This window comes from Petaurus breviceps, unplaced genomic scaffold (genome assembly GCF_028583685.1).
Source record: "Petaurus breviceps papuanus isolate PSGF00001 unplaced genomic scaffold, PetGlider_PUasm1.0 76, whole genome shotgun sequence".
Lineage (NCBI taxonomy): Eukaryota > Metazoa > Chordata > Mammalia > Diprotodontia > Petauridae > Petaurus > Petaurus breviceps.
In genome coordinates this window covers 315,810-338,865 of record NW_027186473.1, presented here as the reverse complement: position 1 = coordinate 338,865, position 23,056 = coordinate 315,810, and the positions used below count along the sequence as shown (strand labels likewise).

At 38.7% G+C, this 23,056-nt stretch overlaps 1 protein-coding gene across 7 annotated transcripts in view; it reads left to right on the top strand.

Annotated features, from left to right (window-relative positions):
• RBM47 (RNA binding motif protein 47) overlaps positions 1-23,056 on the top strand; it is a 152,971-nt gene that overhangs the window by 79,116 nt on the left and 50,799 nt on the right. Inside the window, exon 1 of one of the 7 annotated variants that reach the window (XM_069105112.1) lies at positions 1,848-1,888. The exons of 5 other annotated variants lie outside the window; for them this stretch is intronic. The gene's annotated coding sequence lies outside the window, so the exon portion shown is untranslated. Of the gene's footprint in view, positions 1-1,847; positions 1,889-7,788; positions 8,858-23,056 lie in introns of those variants that run through there. One more of the 7 variants, XM_069105107.1, reaches the window with a different exon arrangement.

The following is a 23,056-nucleotide window of genomic DNA, read 5'->3' as shown; positions in this document are numbered from 1 at the left end:
GTAGGCGAGAGATGGTAATGGCAAGGCAGAAAGTGGTGAGTGACTGGATAGAAGGGGAAGAAAGGTTGGAAGCCTTCTCAGACCCTGCCCTTTTGAGTCAGAGATGTCAAGTCATTTACTGTGACAACCCCAAATAGATAAGATATTAAGTCTTAGAGAAGCTAAATTGCTTCTCCCCAAGTCAGAAAGGGCAGGAACGAAACTCAGGCTTCTCTACTTGGACTTGTACCTTTGTTTTACTTACTAAGATAAAGTAAAGTAAGGAAAGTGGAAATAAAAGAAAACCACTGGAGAATACAAGACAAATTCTACACTGCATAAAGATACAGAAGGGCAGCTAGGTAGTGCAGTGGATAGAGTTGCAGGGTCTGGATTCAGGAAAACCTGAGCTCAAATCCATTTTTCCAAAGACTTATTTGTAACGGTCAGTTTTAATGGATTGTTTTTAGTTTTGCTGGAGAAAACCAACATGGAGACTTATGGCTGAGTCTTAATGGAGATCTGTGCCTGAGATTTTACAGTGATTTGAGCTAGGCTTCATGCATTGACTAGCTCTGTGACCCTGGGCAAGTCACTTCATCATGTATGCCTTGGTTTCCTCATCTGTAAAATGAACTGGAGAAGGACATTACAAACCACTCCAGTGAATTTGCCAAGAAAACCCCAAATGGGTCACCAAGAGTGACAGGACTGAAAAAAAAAAACGACTAAACAACAAAAAATATTTTTGACAATTTTATGGATGTTATCACAAAGTATAAAAGATTCAGTATTTTCTTATGGTTACAGGTGGGTACTAGAGAAACATTTCTAATTTTTCTAGTTTGTGTGTATATTTGTTCATGCTGAAACAGAGAGGATTGAGGCACGTTTCCATCCTACTTCTTTTCAAGAGGACCTGAACCATTTTACTACCTTTGAATGGATAGATTGAATAAACTTCCTTACTCTTATCCCTTTGAAATGCCACACCAGCCTTCCCCTCCTAGTACCAGGGGGAGCCCTGTCTACCCTGCCCATATACGCACTTGATAATATTGAATAATTTTATGCAGAATTCCCGTGGAGCATCCTTGGCTCTGTCTCATTAATAGCTATGGTAGCATCTCTAGTTGTACCTGACATGGAGAGCCTGGATTGTTCCAGCGTCAGCCATTTTCAGTTATCCTCCATTTGTAATTGTTAACTTCAATGGAATGTAACACTTCTGGTTTGGAGAAGTTCGTTTAAAGCTGTGCCTAACTTGATGGATACTGAAAAGGGCAGCAACTTATTGTTCCTTACTGAGGGTGACAGTTTATCAGAGGGTGGGTTGTTGGTTTTAGGGTTTGGGTTTGGGTTTTCATTCCAGTTTTCTTTTCCATAATTTGGGTTTAATTCTTCCTCGTAAGCATCCATATCAAAAGCATAGCTGCACCTTTGCAGCTGTCTGGTGTTGCCTGTGGTACAGATTTATTTGTAAACACTGTGCTTTATTAACTCTTCCCTTCCACAATTTTTTTTTCAGTTAGACTTGCCCAGGCTTGCTTGGGTATTAGAACAATGAGAACTTTATAACAATCTTTTTTCATTAAAAATCGATCATTTCTACTGCCTTGATATATTTTTGTTGACTTTTTTTTCCTTTTTGAAGTTCTTTTAAGGGGAAAGTGTGGAAGTAAGGACCCTGTTCCTTCATTTACATTACTGTACATCACATGGATATCTTTGTGACCATTATATTGTGTTCTCTCAATGGTGTTTGCACTGAGGGTGGGACACCAGGTTGTTTAGTGCCTCGTAAAACATTTACCAAAAGCAGTGAGCCATGGTTTTGAAGGGCATTCCGTTGCCAGAGTGTAGGAGGAGAGTACAAAGCAGGGAAAGCAGAACAGCAGGTATTTGGCAGGTACTGACTTTTACTTTAATATTTATAACATTTAAAATTTGAGATTACATCTGATTTTGTTCACTTTGGGGGCTGTTGAAGGGACAAAGGTGGGGGAAAAGGATATTTTTTTCTGTGTACTGTATTTTTCCAAAGACTTATTTGTAACGGTCAGTTTTAATTGATTGTTTTTGGTTTTGCTGGAGAAAAGCAACATGGAGACTTATGGTTGAGTCTTAATGGAGATTTGTGCTTGAGATTTTACAGTGATTTGAGCTAGGCTTTTACTTCAATGAAGAATTTAGAACAAACTGCTGAGGTTCTAGGAGGTTCTGGTAAGATAGTGATTTGTGTTTGGATGATGATTAGTGACTGGTTCTATTTAAAAGTACTGAATAGTAAATCTGAAAATGCCTTTTTAGTACCTTTAAGAATTTTTTTTTCATTGTGCTAAATTCAACTAAGATTGCCACAATCCTCAGGCTAAAAGACTTTGTTCAATCTTCATTATTTGTACTTAAGGTACAGAGGGCCGGTCAGATTGACTTTGAAGATATCAGACTGTTACTTTGTGATTGCAGAAACCAAGTACAACAAGCACTTCGAAGTGACAGGAGTTTTAACATGCTGAAATTATTAATGAGAAATAATCTGGCAAATTTTAAAGAGAAGATAGGAGTTAGTAATGTTAAACTTACACATATGGTAAGGTGCAGTGTGCCTCAGTCAGAGGCATATATTGGGTTTGGTATTTTTTGGCTTTCTTTTTTTGCTTTTGTTAGAAGGAGACCTAGATCTCTAGTCATGTCATGCATAAAATGTGTATGACCATTCAGGAAAGGACGGGGAGTATAGAGTTCAGTCACTTGCTAGATCAGGTCAAAGTTCAAGGAAGTGCTTTTTAATAAAATATGTAGGATTTGATTACACATGGTAGGTACACAGTACAGGCACACAGGGATGTTACTAAAGTTGGGCAGCTGGATGAACATTTACATGTGCGATTTGGATACAATTTGGCCAGATGACCTTGGCAATGGCCACAGTAAAGGGCTATCTCAAGGCAAGGCTAAAATGACTTTCCCCAATGCTTCAAGTCCTATAGCTTAAACATTGCTTTTAAAAAAGCTCATTAAAGTGCTGGGGGGTGGAGAGATGGATCCTGGGCCTCTCCTGAGGAAAAGCTCCAATGTGTACATGGACAAATAGTGTTAATCTAATGACCTCCCTCCTCCTGCCAAGGGACATTTTCATTTCACCAGTGAAGAGCTTATTTTTTTTTCTTTTTTACTATTGCATCAGAAAAGAAGGATCATTTAGTGGCAAGGTTGTGGGTTCCCAAGAGTCATTTTATGCCCTGACCATTAAAACTTGATATAAATTGGTTCATCTGTCTGGTTTCCATTTCATCTCTTAAAGTAAGAGTTCTTAACTTTTTATATGTCATGGGATCTCTTTGGTAGTCTGATGAAATTTAGCCTAAACGCCCTTCTCAGAATAATGCTTTTAAATGCATAAATTAAAATACATGGGATTACGAAGGATGCCAATTCTGTTGATATAAAGCTATCAAAAATGCTTTTTAAGAACTCTATGATCCCTGGGTTAAGAACCCCTGCAAAGAGAAGATTAATTTCATAGATGTGTCATTTTGATCACTTAATGAGTGCTAAGCCCTCAGGCTTCTGAGAAACCTTTCCTCTATAAAAATGAAAGGAAAAATCACACTCGGTAACTTAAAAAAAAAAAGATAAAATTTCTATTATTGACTTTTAATTTAGGTGGATTAATATAACTTAAAATCTTAAGTGTTATTGGACCACAAAAGTTTTGATTGGCAAAAAGTTGAAAATCAAGTTCTAGGAGTGAACAAGTATGGCTTTGTCTCGTTTGTGTCCAGGGAACTCCATTTCTTAGTTAATGATTATGATACAAGGGAGCTTGGAATACAGTAAATGGACACAGACAAGATGGTTTTCCAGGCATTTCTAATCCGTTTATTTCTTTTATTACCTCTTAAGTCTAGAAAGTGGATCTATTTTCTTATCATTTTCAGAGGTTTCTCTCTGGTTCTGTGAAAGTTTCCTGAATCAAACTTTGGAATGGATCTAGTGCTTGAATTTTGCTGTTATTTTACATAGAAGTATGTGGTGCAAGACAATGCACTGCCTTGGTTTACGTGGCCACAGATTGCACAACTAAGTGGCCATTGGTGACAGCAGAGATCATATAGGGAAGTATTGAAAGTTGAAAGGAACCAATGGAAGTATCTGGGTTAATCTTTTCACTGTACAGGTAAGGAGATCTGAAGTTTAGGGAGGCTGAGAGACTTACCCAATGCTACCCAGTACATAACCAAAATTGGGTCCACCAGTCTTCTTTTAGAGTGTGCCAATTCTAGTGACGTCAAGTGGAACATTCTCTGATACCAAGGAGACCCAAGTTCAAACCCCACCTTTGCTTACCAACTTGCTCTCTGACCTAGAGTAAATCAGATTTAGCTTTTAAGTTACATCATATCCATCAATAAAATGAGAGGGTTGGACCAAGATGACTCAGTTTTGGTACTGTTCTTATTTTGCCTAGAATAATTTCAGAGAAAATGACTATTTGTGAGTTGATATGTGCTGACCCATCAGGAAAAAAATAAAAGGCCCCCAATATGTATTGGCACTTAATCACAATTTTTATTAGTGTAGGGATATCTTCGTGAGTTGATTACACCCTCTACCAGTGTAGATCAACTGTTGATCTGTTACTTATATTATGTGTCAAGGGAGGGACTTGAACCAGGTTGTCCTGAGGCCCACCTTCTGTCTAGAGTTACATTGCCTCTCACTTAATAGGTACTTAATTAGTGTCAGAATTTAACTTAAATTAAATGCGGTAAATGAATCCCTGAGAAGTACCTCACTTAAATAGAAGGGCACTGGTCTTGAACTATTCAGAGCATAGACAAAAATCCAGAAGTCAGTCCCACAGAAAGTCTCTCTGAGTAGCCAACATTTATGCAAATGTCCATTCATTCAATAGTAGTGAACAAATATTCATTAATTGCTTCCTATATGTTTTGTTCTGGCATTGCAGAAAACAAATCAGATGACAAGTAGCCCTTGCTTGCAAGGAGGCTATAACAATAAAGCAAATATTCCTTAATCATAAGGAGCTTAACTTCTGGCCTTTCTCAGAGCCTGTTGACTCTTACTTTACACAAAATTGTAACAAGTTTGGCTTTTGCTTTACTAGTACACAGCAGATTAGAAATAGCACTTAATGGCAGCAAGCAGCAATAACTGACAGAGGGGAGAGGCTGAAAAACTATTAGAAGTTGACAGAAGAACTCAGAAAGCTCAGAAGACCAGGGCCAAGTATGTGGATGGATATAGTACACCCTGAGTAAGATTTAAAGATATCATTATATTATAGTTGTAATTCACTAGAGTACAATAAATGGCTTTCATAATGACCCTGAGTCATCACAATAAGATTAAATTATGTTCACTATATTCTCTTTAAGAATACATGGAATTGTACAAATATTTCTGTACAAAATGATTTTGTATGTGTGCTCATGTATGTATGTATGTCTGTGAGAACTTGGAAATAAAACTTTTAGGAAAAAACAATGAGAGATGAATGATGTTCTTTTATTCTCTTTCCATTTTTCTCTCCCCTTTCCCTTTCTCTTGTAAAATAAAAAGGCTTAAAAAATAGTGAAACCCAGGAAGATACTTTGAGGTATATAAATTGATCCATTGGTGAAATTTCAGTCAAATTTTTCTGTGTATGACTTCGGCATAAAAATAAAGTGTTGTCCCAATGAAGGTGATTGACTTTTTATTATCTAGAGCGTTTAAAACAAGGTTGGAAACTAGAGAAATTATCGTAGTGAGCTATTTCCTGATCAAGAAAAGCACCAGGTGAGCTACCAAGGCCTTTTTGGTTTTTATTCTCAAGATTCAACTTTTATTCTATAACAGAGAGCTCTGACTTTCATTAGATGCCTTTCATGTCCCTATGTCCCTAATTCCTTCTCTCTTCTCTCTCTCCCCCCCCACACTTTTCATCAGCAGAGACAGTTTTCATTTTCTTAAAGACTTCTATTCTTGAGTTTTCCCCCAAAATCTGATCTTTAAACCTGAGTGATTTCCATTTGTAGATGCTTTTTCTTTTCTCTCTTAAGGCACTTTGATTTATTCTGAGTTAGCCCATCTTGTGTTTCTCTTAAGATCGGGTTTTCCAGGAGGCTAGGTGGCACAGTGAATAGAGCACTGTCCCTGGAGTCAGGAGGACCTGAGTTCAAATCCAACCTCAGACACTTTAACACAAAACCTAGCCATGTGACCTTGGGCAAGTCACTTAACCCCAATTGCCCTGCCTTCCCCCCTCCAAAAAAAAAAGAAGTAGTAAATGAATGATATTTAAAAAAAAAAAAAGATTGGGTTTTCCTACCTATTCACAAAGAAATACCCAGTCACCAAAAGTTGAGTGAATTTCAAGAAGAAATTGCCTAAGAAAATACAGCGGGAGCCAAAGGGTCATGAGTATTAGATTGGGGATTAATGAGCTACTTAAGTTCCCATAAACCTCTGCATGATTGTAGGTGGTCAATGTCTTGGATTCAGCAGAGCTTTTGGGAACCATTTTAACCAAAGTCTTTAAAATTCTTCTAAATTTCCTCTTGTTGGACAGTTAGGTGGCTCAGTGAATAGAGCACTAGCCCTGGTGTCAGGAGTGCCTGAGTTCAAATGTGATCTCAGACACTTGACACATGTACTAGCTGTGTGACCTTGGACAAGTCACTTAATCCCAATTGCCCTGCTTTCTCCCCTCCAAAAAAAAATCACTTAAAAAAAGGATATTAATAAATTTTCTCTTGCTAGAAAGATCAAGTGAGACCCCAATATTCTTCTTCAAAGATCAGGTTGGAATCAGACCCTTTTTGCTACAGGATTATGGTAGCAAGTCCTCAAAGGTGTTTATAAATTGATTATTTTTAACTTTAGCAAGCACACTGAAATCGACCTTGTGTTTGTCCAGTGCTTTTTATTCTCTCAAACACTCACTTGTCTCACTTTATGAAAGCAACACCTAGAAGATATGTAGGATGGTCAATTTTTATCAGCATTTTACAGATGAAGAAATTGCAGCTCAGAAGTTAAGGGCATACAAGTTAGTGACAGAGTTGGGACAAGGACCTGGGTCTCTTTCTTCCTAACTATAGATTTTTCTACCAGGTCACATCACCTCCTAACTGGTGTTTAACTATGTGTGTTATTATCAGTTCTCCTTTTCCAGCTTTCACCAGCTTCAGCAATCCTTGTATCAGACACCAGAAATTACTTTCATGATATGGAGTACATGAATTTCGTGTGCATATGTCTCAAATGCTTGTTAACTATCTGAAATTAGGGGAAACCACCCTAAAAGAATCAGCTGACCGAAGTCACACGTATTGGTGTGTCTCAACGTACTCCTTATGATAAGAGTGCTTTCCTCTTAAGAGCTAAAGGAAAGCCTAAGGGACACACTCAAGCTGCCCCACTCACATAACTTATGGCATCCCATTCTTGAGAGTAAATCCCAAAAGCCACAGAGATCTGGATATCCAAATTGTTTTCTTTTTTTTTTTTTGCATTTTTTTTTTTTGGAGGTCAATTGGGGTTAAGTAACTTGCCCAAGGTTACACGGCTAGTTTTTTTTCTGTATGTGTGGGTGTTAAGTGTCTGAGGCCAGAACCAAGCTCAGGACCTCCTGACTCCGGGCCAGCTCTTTACTCACTGTGACACCTAACTGCCCCTTAAATTGTTTTCTTAAAAAAAAAAAATCTTTTTGGAGGGTCAAAGTAATCGAGGTTAAGTGACTTGCCCAAAGTCACACAGCTAGTAAGTGTGTCAAGTGTCTGAGGCTGGATTTGAACTCAGGTCCTCCTGACTCCAGGACCAGTACTCTATTTACTGAACCACTTAGCTCCTCTAAATTATTTTTTTCCAGAAAGAACAAAGCAGTGGCAAAGCCAGTGCTCTTCTATACACTAATATGGTCCAGGTACAAGTGTGGGTGGTAGGACAAGAAAATGGGGTGCATGAAGTCACTTTAGAGCAGATCCTGGGTGCATCCATGAGTGCCTTTTTAGAATTGAAGAACCTGGGTTTGAATCTTGCTATCTGTGTAGTCTCCGGCAAGTTGTACAATTCTAGGGTCTCAGTTTCCTCACCTGTAAAATTAAGAGTGTTGGACTACACGAACTTTAAAGTCCCTCCCAGAAATCTGTGAGTCTGTGAGCTTTGTCATTATGACTTACTTAGTCACTTCATGGTGTTCTAGGAAATACCATTGAGACACCTTCTGAAGGAGGGCAGCCTCCTTCCTGCTTCTACTAACTGGTCTCTAATCCCATACTAACCACCAGTGGAAGTACCTGCCCTCCCTTTCTCCACCCACTCCAAAAGTTGTGCTTCTGTTTGGAGCAGCACCAGCACTAATGTCTCATGTGGTCGAGCTCTTTTGGATGCCTCATTCAAAGGCAGAGCAAGGAACCAAGTACATGCACAGTCCAGTTGCTTTGGCTAATAATGGAATAATCCCCCATATTACCTTTATAACCATTCTCTCACTTAATCCTCATGGCCACAACGTGGAGTAGGCCCTGCAGAAATAGGGCAACCCGAGTATTTTAGTATTAGACATGGGACTGTAGAGATGACTAAAGAAATCATGTAGTCAGTCCATCCCCCACATTTTACAAATGAGGAAACTGAACTTCAGAGAAGGTGAAGTAATTTTGCCCACAGTCACGAGCTAGTTAGTGTTGGATCTGGGACGAGAAACCGGCCTCTTGACTGCTGGTCTGGTTCTCCTCCATTACTCCACGATGTCACTCTACTAAAAGCAGGACTAGTTTACTTCATGGAAGGGCCACCATCACTGCAAAAATCCCCAGGGTAACAAATCTGAAGCAGACAGCCAGAAGTGAATCTTTATTCTCTGGTAAGTGAGAAGACAGAATTATTTCAGTCTTGGGGAGAATCACTTTTTAAGTGTCTGTGTCTGTGTCTCTGTCTCTGTCTCTTCCCCTCTCTCCCCCTTTCTCTTTCCTCCTTCCCCCTTCTCTCCTTTTCCTCTCTCTCTGTTTCTTTCTGTTCCTGTCTGTCTCAATTTATCTCTATCTTTCTCCCTCTCTTTTTCCCCTTCCCAGCCCCACTCATCTCTCTCTCTCTCTCTCTCTCTCTCCCTCCCTCTCTCCCTCTCTCCCTCCCTCCCTCTCTCCCCCTCTCCCTCTCTCTCTCTCCCTCTCTGCCTCTTTCTCTTTTCCCCTCTCCCTCCCTCCCTCCTGAATAGGATTCCCTGCAAGGAAGTTTGCACACGTAACAGGAACTGGGCAGTCACTGAACTCTTGCTTAATAACAGATTCAATAGATTCAGCAGTGCCATGTATGCCTTTTTTTTTTTTTAAAGGATTGTGAAACCTCAGAATTTAACCTAGCCATTGTTTAAGCAAGCCTGATCTCCTTGTCAGTCACAAATGCAACCTTTGGCTCCATTTTAATATATGAAACAAAGACTTTTGTTCTGCAGGGCTGGTGGAAGCTTCTTAAATGAAGTACAGCTCTCAGATGTTTTTCACAATTGTTAGGTGTTTTAGGAACTGAAGTTTATCTAGATCTAATATCAGAGAACATATTAAAGGAAGAATTAAAACTTTTAACTTCCTGTTAAGCATATAAAAACTTGTTGCATTGAATATTTTTGCTATTCCAGGCCTGAAGACTTTAAGATTATTTGCAACATTAAATAGCAAAATTAAATAAATTAAATAAAGCCTCTGTCCTGTTTGGGGAAAAAAATCTTCATTTGTAAAGTTTAAAGTTGTATTGGACAAATTAAGATTGTACAAATTGTGCAGGGCATGATAACTGTGGAGGACTTATGGAAAGACATGGACAAGAATCATACAGGAAAAGAAAGCACTTTGAGAGATTTTGAACTATATCAGTTTAGGGAGTAACCAGTTTCTTCATCTGTAAAATGGGGATAATAATAGCACTTACATTGCGAGGTTGTCATGTGGATCAAGTGAGAGATAACATAAATTGCTGGGCAAATCTTAAAGTGCAATTTCAATGCTAGATATTATTATTTATTAATATCATCATGAATCTACTATATAATTTTATGTATATTACAGTTTTCAAAATGAGTAAACTATTTTTGTGTACTGGGGTTCAAATAAGAATGAGTGTAGTGTGATGGAAAGAACATTGACCTGGGAGACCAGGGACTTGTTCAAATCCCAGCTTTGCCATTAATTTAGCTGCATGATTTCAGCAAGTTGATTAACCATTAAGTGCCCTTTCTCATTTGCAATATGATATCATCTGTCCTCCATTTCCTAAAGAACTGTTGCAAAAATCAGATGGGAGAAAAGGTTTTAAAAAGCAAAAATTAAATATTTTTAAATAAATACATCAATATTCCGTGCTTGCATCGGCAGCCCCTGTGATTGGACTATGATTGGACTGATACAAAGAGATTGCTTAGCATGGCCCCATGCAAGGGTGAATTGCAAATTCATGAAGCGTTCCCTATCTTTGTATTGTCTGGTATTTATTCTCATATGTTTTTTTTTCCTCTGGTTTCTGTTTTACTATTGACTTGGATAAATGAGTTTCTTTGCTAAGACATAGGTATAGATATCCTGTAGGGTTACCTAGCAGAGCTCACCAGCCATATGTTATTATACAGTCAAGTGATATCATAGAGAAAGTATTGGACCTGGAGTGGGGGAGACCTGAGCTCCATTCAAAAACAGTCTCTGACACTCAGTGACTGTGTGACCATAGGCAAGTCATTTAACCTCTTTCTGACTTAGTTCCTCATCAATAAAATGAGGAGCCATCTACCTGATAGAGTTGTTGTGAGGACAAATAAGATATTTGTAAAGCCTTTCGTCATCCTTAAAGTGTTATATAAATGGCAGCTCTTATTCTTACTAATAGATGTTTTACAAATGCTTCCTTTCTGAGCTAAAGGTCAGACTATATTAAAGGCTGAAGTTATGTGGGATGTGGACAAATTGAGTTCATACAAAACATGCAGGATATGATCCCCCTCCCCCAGGACAAATTTTTAAATAGGAAGATAGGAATCATATTGAATAAATAAAAATCTAAAACTTGAATAGACTGAGCCTGAGGTATACAACAGAAATAATATTAGAAGTAAAAATCAGAAAATTTAAACTTTTCCTAGTCTGCAAAGGCAGAGCTTATGACTTCAAGTCTGATTCTATGTATCTTGCCATCTAATCTTTCACCATAAAAATCACTTTATTAATATAAACTGTTGACATAACTTGAATTCTCTTACAGAAGTGAGGCTTGCAACTGCCTTAAAATTCTATCCAGTGACCCTAGCAATGAAAAAAAATATAGCCATCCATTATAACGGATTGTATATACAAGTGATAATGGAGAAGTACATAATCTCTCAAAGTTTTCTTGTCAAACTGCTTCAAGTTTTAATCTCCTAAGCATCCACAGAATTCAAAAGGTTCTTCCATAATCTGCATTACTCAAATCTGGAAAGAAACTTCACCCTTCCATCTTTCTCTCAAGATCATAAATAGCCCTTATTCCGGAGTCAAAAGAAGTCAATTCCTATCTCTTCCCTTTTACTCATCTTTATATAGTACATTCAGGTTTATTCATTTCTTTCCTTACACCAACCCTGTGAAGTAGGATGTGGTGTGCAGGTATTATTATCCTCATTTTGTAGATTAGGAAACTGAATTCCAAAAAAGGATAAAGTAATATAAGAGCTAGTCAGTCTCAGAGCGAGGTCCAAAAGAAGGTCTTTTGACTCCTAATGCTTGCTACCTTTGTCTGTAGGCAGCCTGCAATGAACTACTGGCACCAGCTAGAATTTGTGCAGACCCCAAGCTTTCCTTGACTTGGTTCTCACAATTTTAAGTGATTGCGTCATTTAGGCCCAGAATCTCTTGATTACCTCCATTCTGTGATTTTTCGGTTATCAGCTTGGATTCAGCTCTTGCTTCTTAAGTGATTAGCCAAGAAAGAGGGGAGTATACACGTTAAGCATTAGTCACCTTTTTTTGAGTCTATAGCCAAACATTGCCCTGAGTCTCTGCAGACTTAACAAATTAAACCTCATTTTCATATTCTGTGTGGTTGAACATTGATTTACACATAGTCTTTAAACATTTCCTACCCAGAAGAGGTGGGGATGGCGCCATTTTAGCCAGAGAAAGTATTTCTTAGCAGAATTCAAGGAACTGCTTAAAATCTACTTCTACCTTCATGCTTGGCTTGGCTTATACCCATACGGGCCCAGTCCCTAGACTGAGGTTCTACCCATCTTTCCAGAGGATAATGGGGATACTTTAAGGGAATTTGTCATATGAATATGCTTGATCACATGATAGAATTGTAATTGGTTAAATAAGGTAGCACAAATGTGGGACAAACCTATTTTGAGCTGGTATTAGGAGAAATTCTAAATGGCCATATTTTACCCCCTCAGGTATAACAAATACATACACGGTTAACATTTAAGTTTTCTTGAAGAGCATCTTCTCTATAGGTGGTTCTTGAATGCTATGACCTAATCATATATCAATGCATTGAAATATAAGCAAATTGGACTAACTACTTTGTCAGTTTTGATTCTAGTTTATATATAGAAGTTTGTGGGAGCATGTAATGATTGAGAAGGGTTACGTGGTAATTGTTTACATCTAGTAAACTGTGTTCCACATTTTTATAGTGGTGAATATCTCTACTTGTCATGCAGGAGACCAGGACTCAATTCCCCCATGGGGTCACAAAAGAGTTGGACACAACTGAACAACGATAAACTGAAAATTCATAAGCATGAAAAGGTCAAATGAGATTAAGTAGTTCTTCTAATATTAGGAGTGTTTCCTTACAGAATTCACTTTTGCTGGGTGGATCTCTAGGTCCTAGCTTTACAGCTGGAAGGGAGCTTAGCGGACATCTACTCTGTCATCTTCATTTTATGCTAAGGGAACCAAGGCCTTGAGAGGTCTTGTGAGTTATCCAGAGTCACGTTGGGTAATTAGTGGCAGAGCCAGGATTTAAATCCTGTCCCCTGATTGATAATTCCACCCAAATCTCACTGTAGCATGCTCCTTCTATGGAAGTGATTGAAAGACCTGGAAAAGGCTCCTTAAATACTGAGCTGTGGGGTGGCTAGGTGGCACAGTGAATAGAGCACTGGCCCTGGAGTCAGGAGGACCTGAGTTCAAATCCAGCCTCAGACACTTAACACAAAAACTAGTCATGTGACTTAGGGCAAATCACTTAACCCCAATTGTCATACCTTCCCCCCTCCAAACAGCAAAAAATAAAAAATAAATAAAAATAAAGGCTGAGCTGTATGGGACTCTCATCATTAGGAGTTATCTTGATAACTCCTAATTCTACTATCTTCCCTCTGTTGACTGTACCCCATGAAACTTGTCTGTATCTTATTTGTACATGTTTTTTGCAAATTCTCTCCCATTAGACTGAACTCCTTGAGAGCAGTGACTGCTTTTTCTCCTTTCTCCATATCCTTGGTACTTAGCACTTAATAACTTTTATTGATTGACCATTGACTTGAGAAATTTGAACAGGGTGTTTAGTAGTAAGTAAAGGGTCACTAAACATAAATCTGTCCCACTCCTATGCCAGCAGATAAGGTATTAATCATTCTCTCACTCCTAGTCAAGTGCTGTATCTGATACTAGTTCATATGCCTGTGTCTTTGTACACATAGTTTCCTTGGATTTTCACAACAGTTTTGTGAGATAGTGTAATTGCCACATTTATAAGGAAATGGAATCTCAAAGAGGTCACACAGTGGGGAAGCAGAGATTCAAACCAAGGTCTCACCACTGCAAATACAAACAGACTTTACAGAAATTTGCCCTGACCCAGCGCTTCAACAGTAGCACCATTAATGCTTTATAAGCCAGTCCCACCAGAAACCCAACTGGGATATTGGTTGAATAACCATTTAGAATGGAGTTCTGTGGAAATGTTAGCTGCTTAATAACAGCGCTGCACCTAATACTGCCTACTGGAAGTTTCAATTTGGGTGTCACTTGCCTGGGAGGCACCTAGACCTGTTGGCAATCTCACGTTAGAGACATCTTCAATGTCTCATTCTCCCTTACCCCATATATATATAAAGAATTTGTCTTTGTTGTCATCGTTCAGTTGTTTCAGTCATGTCCAATTCTTCATGGGCCCATTTGGGATTTTTTTGGCAAGGATACTGGAGTGGTTTGCCATTTCCTTCTCCAACCTTGGCAATTTTAACATCTGCATTCACAAGACCACCTAGCTCAAGATCTTATCACCTCTTCCCTGGCTGTTTTAAGTGTCTCCCCTCTCCAATCTACCCTCTGTACAGCTATCAAAGTGATTTTATGTGAGTACCTTTCCTCAAGAGTCTGCCTACCTGTTTTGTCTCCTGCTCAACAAAATACATTGACTTAGGGATCAATTACAAAGTCTTCTTTTTGGCATTTAAATTCCTCTGTACCCTGACTCTATCTATCATTCTGGCCTTATAATATACATTACTTAACCTTTTATACTGTCTTTGGTCTAGGGAGACAAACTGGCCTTCTTGCTGGTCCATGGGTAGCAGGGGAGAGAGGAAGACCTTAGGGTCAAGAAGGGCTAAGTTCAGATCCAGTCTCAGGCACTTAGTGGCTATGTAACCCTGGGCAAGTCACTTAACCTTTATTTCCCTCAATTTCCTCAACTGTAAAATAGAGAAAATAGCACCTATCTAGAAGAGTTGTTGTGAGTATCAAATGAGATAATATATGTAAAAGTACTCATCACAGAGACTGGTACCTAGTCGGTGCTGTTACTCCCTCTCTTCTTTCCTTCCTACGCTGTCTCTTTCCCTTCCTCTCCTTTCTCTGAGCCTTGGCACAAGCGGTTTCCACACCCTGAATGTTTCATCCTCATTTTTGCCTTCAAAGCTCACTTCAAACACCACCTTCTACATGAAGCATTTTCTAGTTAGCATCTATTGCTTTTGCTCAGCTACATCGGTGGTGTCTGACTTTTTGTGACCCCATTTGGGGGTTTTCTTGGCAAATATAATGGAGTCATTGCCATTTCCTTCTCCAAAATTATTTTACTAATAAGTCTCTGAGGCCAGTTTTAAACCCACATTTTCCTTGACTCCAGGTTTAGCACTATTTGCTGTGCAGCCTAAATGTCTCCTCTCCAAATTACCTTGCAAATATTTTATTTATACTCATGGGTTTGACTCCTGTTGTAGAACCTAATTTAATTTAGAATAGTATCTGTCTTTTTCATTCTTGCCATTTCCTCTCTTAGTGCCTATGGTTGGTGCTTCAGAAATGCATATCAACATAAGGTTTTCATGGAACCTTCCAATTTTATGTTAGGTAAGTTCAGATATCAGGTTTTCATATGGCCAAAGCATAGCTTTACCTTACCAAAAAGGCTCTTTATGTGACTACTCAATCCAGTCCAAAAAAAAAATCAAACAGGTTTTTTAGCATGAAATAGTCCAATAAAACTGGTTGAATTTTTCATGCCTCACTAGTTACTTCAGAATTCTGAACACAGCATTCAGTGTTATCATATTAATACTTTTTGGAAGTTATCTTAGGATTCCACCTTTACTTGATGGTGCTTCTCAAAAGAAGGAAACATGGCACCATGAGGTCATTGACTTAGACATAGTAGGCAATGACTAAATATTTCTTGACTAAATTAATTCTATTTTCCAATTTTTTTAAAATGCACCAGTTTTTGCAGAAAGGTGATAAGTACACTGTGAAATCAGACAAAACTGGTGGTGTAATTCTGAAAGGGTTGGCAGACTCTGGTTGACCATAGGTAAACATTCACTGTTTTTAGTACTTTGTACTAATACTTAACATTTCTATTTTTAAACACTTTGGTTTTTGTTGTTTTACAGTTTTAGATTTTAAAGCTTTTATTTGGGGCTTAACCTCCCTGTTTCCCAAAAGCTAGGATGCCCTCACTAGTATTTAATTTCCAGTGTGGGAATGAAAATTAGTAGAAAGTTAAACATAAGTTAAGGTTAATGTATAACTATCAGTAGTTTAAAGTACATGTATCCTGTTAGCAAAATTCCCAATGTTTTTTTAATAAAGATCATTTCACTGGCAAGTGGTGCCTGCTCAATAAACTATCCCTCTAAAGATTTACCATCATGCCTGCTCTACTGATGATATCAAAGCATAGCTTCAATGAAAACGAATTACTAACTTATTCCGCTCTGGGTATTTCTTATGTCTCATGTTAATGCTTATGTTGATTTCATTCATCTGTTCTTAAACCAGTGGGTTCTTTTTTCACCTGATGGTTGATGCCTTTATTAGTCAGCAAGTATTTAAGTTACTCTGCTAAGCCCTGGAGATAAAGAAAGACAAAATACTAGGAATAAAAAAAATAAATTTTTTCTTGAGCAAAAAAAAAAAAAAGGATAAATTGTTTAAATATTTCTGTTAATAAAATTAATTATTGACCTAAAATGTTTAGTTTTAAAATTATTATTAGATTGAGAAAAATTGTTGTAATTATTGATAGAGCACCTGGATATTTTTGCTTGTATTTTATGCCCATATGTTTTAGAGTGGAGGAAACTCCACCTTTCTCTCCCCTGCCACCTCATCCCAGGAAAGATTAATTTATTTCAAACACTTACTCAACATTTATTACCTGCAGGACACTGTGGTAAGCACTAAAGGAGATATAGTTTAGATAATACGAAGGTCCTGTCCTATTGGAGCTTACTGTGTATTAGGGAGATAAAAACAGAGATAATTATAATATAAAGTATTATGGGATAAGTGGGTTATAGGTTATAGATAAGTGGGTTATAAAACTTAAGTTCTAGGGGAGGTCTAGAAAGGAAAGTTGAGGGGGGGGGTGGAAGATACTAAAGAAAAATACATGGAACCAGTGGCATTTGAATTGGACACTAGGGGGTAGTGGCTAGGAGTTCAACAAGTATGATGAAGGAGGGAAGAAATTCCAGACATTTAAGAAATACCCCAAGTGAAAAAGAGCTGACATTTACAAAGTACATAAAATTTACATATATTACCTCATTTGATGCTCACAACAACCTGATGAGCTGTTATTTTTATCCTCATTTTACAGTTGAGGAACTGACGCAGAGTTACATGACTTGCCCAGGGTCCCACATCTAGTTAGTGTCTGAGGCAGGATTTGAACCTGAATATTTTGAACTCCTGGTTCGGTGCTGTCCACCTAGCTACATTATAAGACACACACATGAGGAAGAAACAAAGCTGAAAAACTGGAAAGGTAGGATGATGCCAGGTAGTAGATGGCCTTGAATTCCAGGAAAAAGAATTAGACCCTTCCTTGATGGACAGGGAGCCCCTGCAAATTCTAAATCTCTATGATGCCAAGATTTAATTTACTAGGTTTATTACCTCAGAACAGGTAGCTAGAACAGGGCACTAAGGGAATGAGAATGGAAATTTTGATGATGGTGTGGAGCAGGGGTGGGGAATCTGTGGCCTTTTAAGGCCTCTGGATTATGGACCAATAATATTGAATTTGTGGGCCCCTCTGCCTAGGAAGAATGGGGAGGCTCTGGAAAGATGATGCTTCAGTGAAGATGCATGTCTTCTGGTTGGGAAACATTTCAGGAGAGAAAAATGGGATGTAGAAAGGGGAATTGGGGGTGCTTCAGACAACATTTTCCTTTTTTTTTTCTTTTGAACAATTTTTGCCCATGGCCCTTGGATACATAAACAGACTGCAGATGTACACTGCATAATCTTTCCCCATCAGTGTTATTTTTGCAGTAGTTATTAATGCATTCATATAAACAATCCCACCTTAAGCCTCAGGAAATTTATTCTGAGAAACTCTTGCACTCTCTTCTTGGTGAATAGCACCCAACTGGAAAAGAGTTGTAAGAGTGGGCCCAACAAAGAGATTCTACCCCTGGCTGCCTCTTTTCTGGAATTTCTAGCTTAGCGTGGGGCTGGATCTGGGAGAGCAAATGGACGGGTGGCTGCTGCTTTGTAGTTGCTATCTTGTACTCTCTAGAGCTAGGCTTCAGTTACAAATGGGACTCTTGTTTATGGACTGGGGAACTAGAAGAGACAGGAAGATGGAATCAGGTCAAGCTTAAAGTGATGCATGAGCCCCATTCTTCACATGTTCCTTTGCATGATATCCAGGTGTGGGGGAGCAGCTCCCCACTGGCCTGCTCACCTCCCTTTGCCTGCCACATTGAGGTAGAGAAGGGGCTTTATTCAGCAAGGGGAACAGTTGGCATTACCACTGTAAAGACCAGGATCTTGCATTTAGAACTGGAGGGAATCTTAATGAACATCCACTCAAATCCTCAGTTTTATGTATAGGAAAATAGAGGTCCAAGGATGTTGCATTTTGCAATCCCTAATGCACTATGTAAGTGGTAATTAATATTACCGTTATTAGCTAGAGTCACAAGTGTGTAGTACATGGTAATGCTCATATTTGAACCTGGGTCCTCTGACGCCAGGTCCAGCACCTTTTCCATGTCATTATGCTAATCTTGTACTTTATTTATTTGTCTGGATTTTGATTACTCAGGAATATCTTTTTCAGCTATAATGTTGTTGCTATAGAAATAACTACTCCTGTATTATTGTTTCACCTAATTTTGTTTCTCAGTTATTTTGATTGACTTCTTACTGTACTTTGTGTAGTCACCAGCTTTTCCCGTTTGCTTCCTACTTTCCCCTCCTTCCCACATCCCAAGACTCTCAAGAAATCATGGTTTGCTGTCAGAAAGGAAAATTCAGCAAGCATTAAATAAGTTCTCACTTTGGGTAAGATAACTTGCCAAGTAATGGGAATATCAAAACAGAAATGATAAACTGCCCCTGAAGGGTTTATATCAAACAGGGAGGTTCCATTTTGACTCTTCTTGGATTCAGCATCCATTTGTTCAATGAGTCAGTCAACAAACATCTTTTGAATGTCTACTGTGTACTGTACACCCTGGTAGGCACTGGGAAGGCTGCAAAGATGAATAAGACATCTTGCCTAAAGAATATTCCCATATTCTAATAGGGATAATAAAGTATTTGAGATCTGATGAGAGAAATCACTACCAGCTGGATTGGAAATTCAAAACCTGTATTTCCAGAACGAATGCATAAGCTTATGTTTTCTAGCAACCAGAATGTATTACATCAGTTGACACACTTTGAAATTTCTAATTTAACATAGGATCATAATTTGTTTTCCAGGGATCATGAGGGAAATCACCCAATTTAGTAAAACTAGAAATGTCTTTAGGAAGGGGAAAAGAGTGATCATATTTGCATATATCACATATAAGTAGCCACACATTGCACTTATATGCATAGTTAAATACATAGAATTTATGACTATTTTTACTGGACCTGTAATTGCACAAAGTTCTAGATGAAGAAGTCAATACCAGTTTTAACATAATTGCCTGGTGCAGTGGGAGATTGTGTAAGAGGAAAGGACTGGAACCCAGGTCTTTTGACTCTGTGGCCTACTTGATGTGGTATCCTTAATAAAAGGATTTATTCTATAAAACTTGGACTCAGTCAAAAGGCTGCGCCCAAGGACCTAGAAGGCCACAGGCTCCCCACCCCTGCAAATGTAACATGAGGACCACAGGTATTTACATAGTTGGGGTCAAGGACCCTGGGTTCAAAACCTAGATCTGACAGTTCCTGGCAGTGTAACCATAGGCTCAGAGATAAATGATGGACAGATGGACAGACAGAAGGTTTATTAAGTGCTTACTATGTGCCTTTAAAGGCATTGTGATAAGCACCAGGGCTGGACATAGAAATATAAGCAAGCAAGACAACACCTATCCTCAAGGACCTTATATTCCTGTGGGAGAAGACAACATATATTTTTGTTGTTGGTCATCCTTAGTTTTCAAAAACCACCAATGACCCCCGGAGGGTGATGTCTTGACTTGTGAGTGAATTGGATTTAAGTGAGGCAGGTCTGTGCAAAGTGCACCAGCCTCACTTTTTGTCTCCAGAGCCATCTGGGTCCAGTGGCAAGATATAGGTCAGGATGACTAGACATGACCCCAGATCCCAAATCTCAGTTTGTCTGAGGTGATGCCCATTCAGTAATTAAAGGTGAGGTAAGAATTGAGGCAAGGGGTGGCTAGGTGGTGCAGTGAGTAAAGCCCCGGCCCGAGTCAGGAGGACCCGAGTTCAGTTCTGGCCTCAGACACTTAACACACACACAAAACAACTAGCCGTGTGACCTTGGGCAAGTTACTTAACCCCAATTGCCCTCCAAAAAGCAAAAGGCAAAAAAGAATTGAGGCAAAAGATGGCCTAGTTTGCCTTCATAAAAGTAACTGGGAAGACAATATTCGAAAAGCTGAGAGGGCACTCGAAAGGGGCATGTTGAGGAGAGACACACAAGCCTGGGTGAAATAAGCTGGAAGCTCACTTCTGGGAGCCCAAGGTGGTACTTTCTGCTGGGATGGATGTGGTCAGAGAGCAGAATCATAAAGAGACCAGGAAATTTAGTACCTGAGCCTCAGGTTCCTTTTGTATAAAATGTAATAATGCATATTTATGTTACCCACTCCAAGATTATTATAAGCACTTTGTAGATCTTTTTCCACACACACACATGTATGTATATATATATAAATGAATAAATTATCATTAGTATGTCCACTTTGATATGACATTATGCATATACCAAGCATTATAGGTTAGGCAGAAGGAACAAACTGTTCTTGATCTGAGGAAAACAGGTTAAAATAAAATAATAAAGAGATAACATAATGCTGAAGGGTATGGGAATATCACTAAATTGTTTTTTACCGTGACCAATGCTTTCTAGTTTTATAGAACTGTAGCAGAATATATGTGTGTATATGATATTATACATGTAAAATTTGTATTATGCAAGTTGAATGAAATTGAATCTCTAAAACATTTTTGAACTCCAACTGATCTTTAGTGTATCTTTCTCCATGTTATAAATGAACTAAAAATATGTAATTTTCTCTACAATTCTATATACATATATATTTATGGAATTAATTTGTGAGTGAATTTAGAAATTCATAATAAGTGTGTAATATATATGTATATAATGGGTAGATATGGATGGATTGCCTTCTGGATCATGGGCAGGAGCATCCATATTGATGAGATCATAGAACCAGCCAAGTATGAGTCAAAGTTTTATAGTTAACAATCGTATTTGACTTTGGGGCAGACTCTAAAGGGAGTGCTCTGAGCTATAGCAGAACATATGAAAGGAATAACAGAGGTAAGGAAGCACAGTTCTTTTGGGGGAGGGTGCTTTTCAAAGAGCCCCAATGTGAGGGCAAGTGGGTGGGTTGGAATGAAGAGAGGAGCTTCTGGTACAACTACCCCAGAGGGCATAAACTATGACTTTGCTTAGACCTGAAGTAGCCTGAGGACAGACGTAGTCGGTGGAAAAAGCAGTTTGACTGGGTGCCTTTGTAACCCATATTGCAGTTTGTAGGTTAAGGATCATAAGGTTTAGAGCTGGAAAGGAAGGACTTAGAGATAAACTGTTCCAATGAGAAAATTGGAGTCCAGAAAGGTTATGACTTAGCAGTGTCTCACAAGGTCAAAGCAGTAAAGCTAGGGATGATATATGCAATGCCCTACACTGCTACTCGCTGGTTAAATGGTCCAATGGGGCAGAAACTCATTTATCTTGTACTTTGGCAAAGAGGTATTGCTGTTGCTGGCTTAATCTTATCCCCTGGCAGGGGTGGAGCAAGTGTGAGTCCTATATTTTCGAAAGAAACAAGCAAGATTTGGAGAGTAGCAGCACTTAAGTGGAGACCTGGATTCAACCTTTCTGTGAGGACGGTAGACAGGTTAGCCTGACTGGTATATCAGGGAAAGTATTGGGAATGATCAGCTACCTAAGTGGGCTTTCTTACTGTCCCTCTCTAGTCATTACTTCTGGACTATAAATAAGGTCCTCTGAGCCAGCCTTCCATGTCTCACTAGCCTCGTACACTTGTCTGATCTCTGGTTCTGGAAAACCACCATCTTGTGCAGTATTCTCCTTGGATCCTGATCCCTGGGCCCCAAATGTTCAGTAACGCTGTGGACTCTGTACTACTGTGGATTTTCATGATCATAAAAATTGCTGGTTTTTTCCGACTACTCAGCTTTGTTGCTTGATACCTTCTTGAGGTTTCGTAATGCCAGCTAGATTGTTCTAAGAATTAATCTCTCACCTGATGTGATTGAGAAACTACTGATTTATATTTATGATAGGAAGCCTGATTTTAAAATTTAAACACAAATTGCAGAAATTAGCTGAAAGGAATAAAGATCAGCTGAGGCAAATGCATTAGAATCAAAGATTTAGAGTTGGAAGAGAACCTTGCTAAGCATTTGAGGTAGAATTCGAACCTGGATTATGCTACCGCTCTTCACTACCGCAGCCCCCTAGCTGCCTCATATACACATTGTACTTTGGTTATTGACTGAGGGTAGTTTAACTTAAAATTAGTTCATCTTTTCTGAGCAATGATGTGGACTTATTTAGTCATATATAGAGTGTAATAATTATTATTAACATTAGAGCAGGGCAGTGTAGTATAAAAAGCACTGAATTTGGAATGTGGTTCAAGTTCTGATTTTGGTAGTTATTACTTATGTGACATTGGGCAAGTTATATTAATTAACCTCTTGTAAAAAGTAGACCTAAGACTCTTTCCAGCTCTTAAATACTAGGATCCTGTTGTCTTAACATTTCCTGGGTGCTAGATGCAAATTTCCTTAGCTCCTAGGAAATCCAAATTCCCTACTTAAACTGTCATTTTACTATGATTGATATACTGCTTTAAACTCTCTTTCTCTCTCCAAAGGGGTTGAAACAAGAATAGAAATGACACCCAGCCTCCCTGTAATGAATTAACAAATCAGAAATGTACCTTGTACATCTAGTGCCAAGTTGTCTAGGGGTCACCTTCACCTTTTTCCTTTTAATTGCTGTGACATTCAGTGTACTGCTTTGGTTTAGTGGGGTGGGACTTTGGGTGAGTTTTTTTCTGGGTGGGACGATTGGGATATTTGGGGTAGAAATGCTAATAGTTACTGTT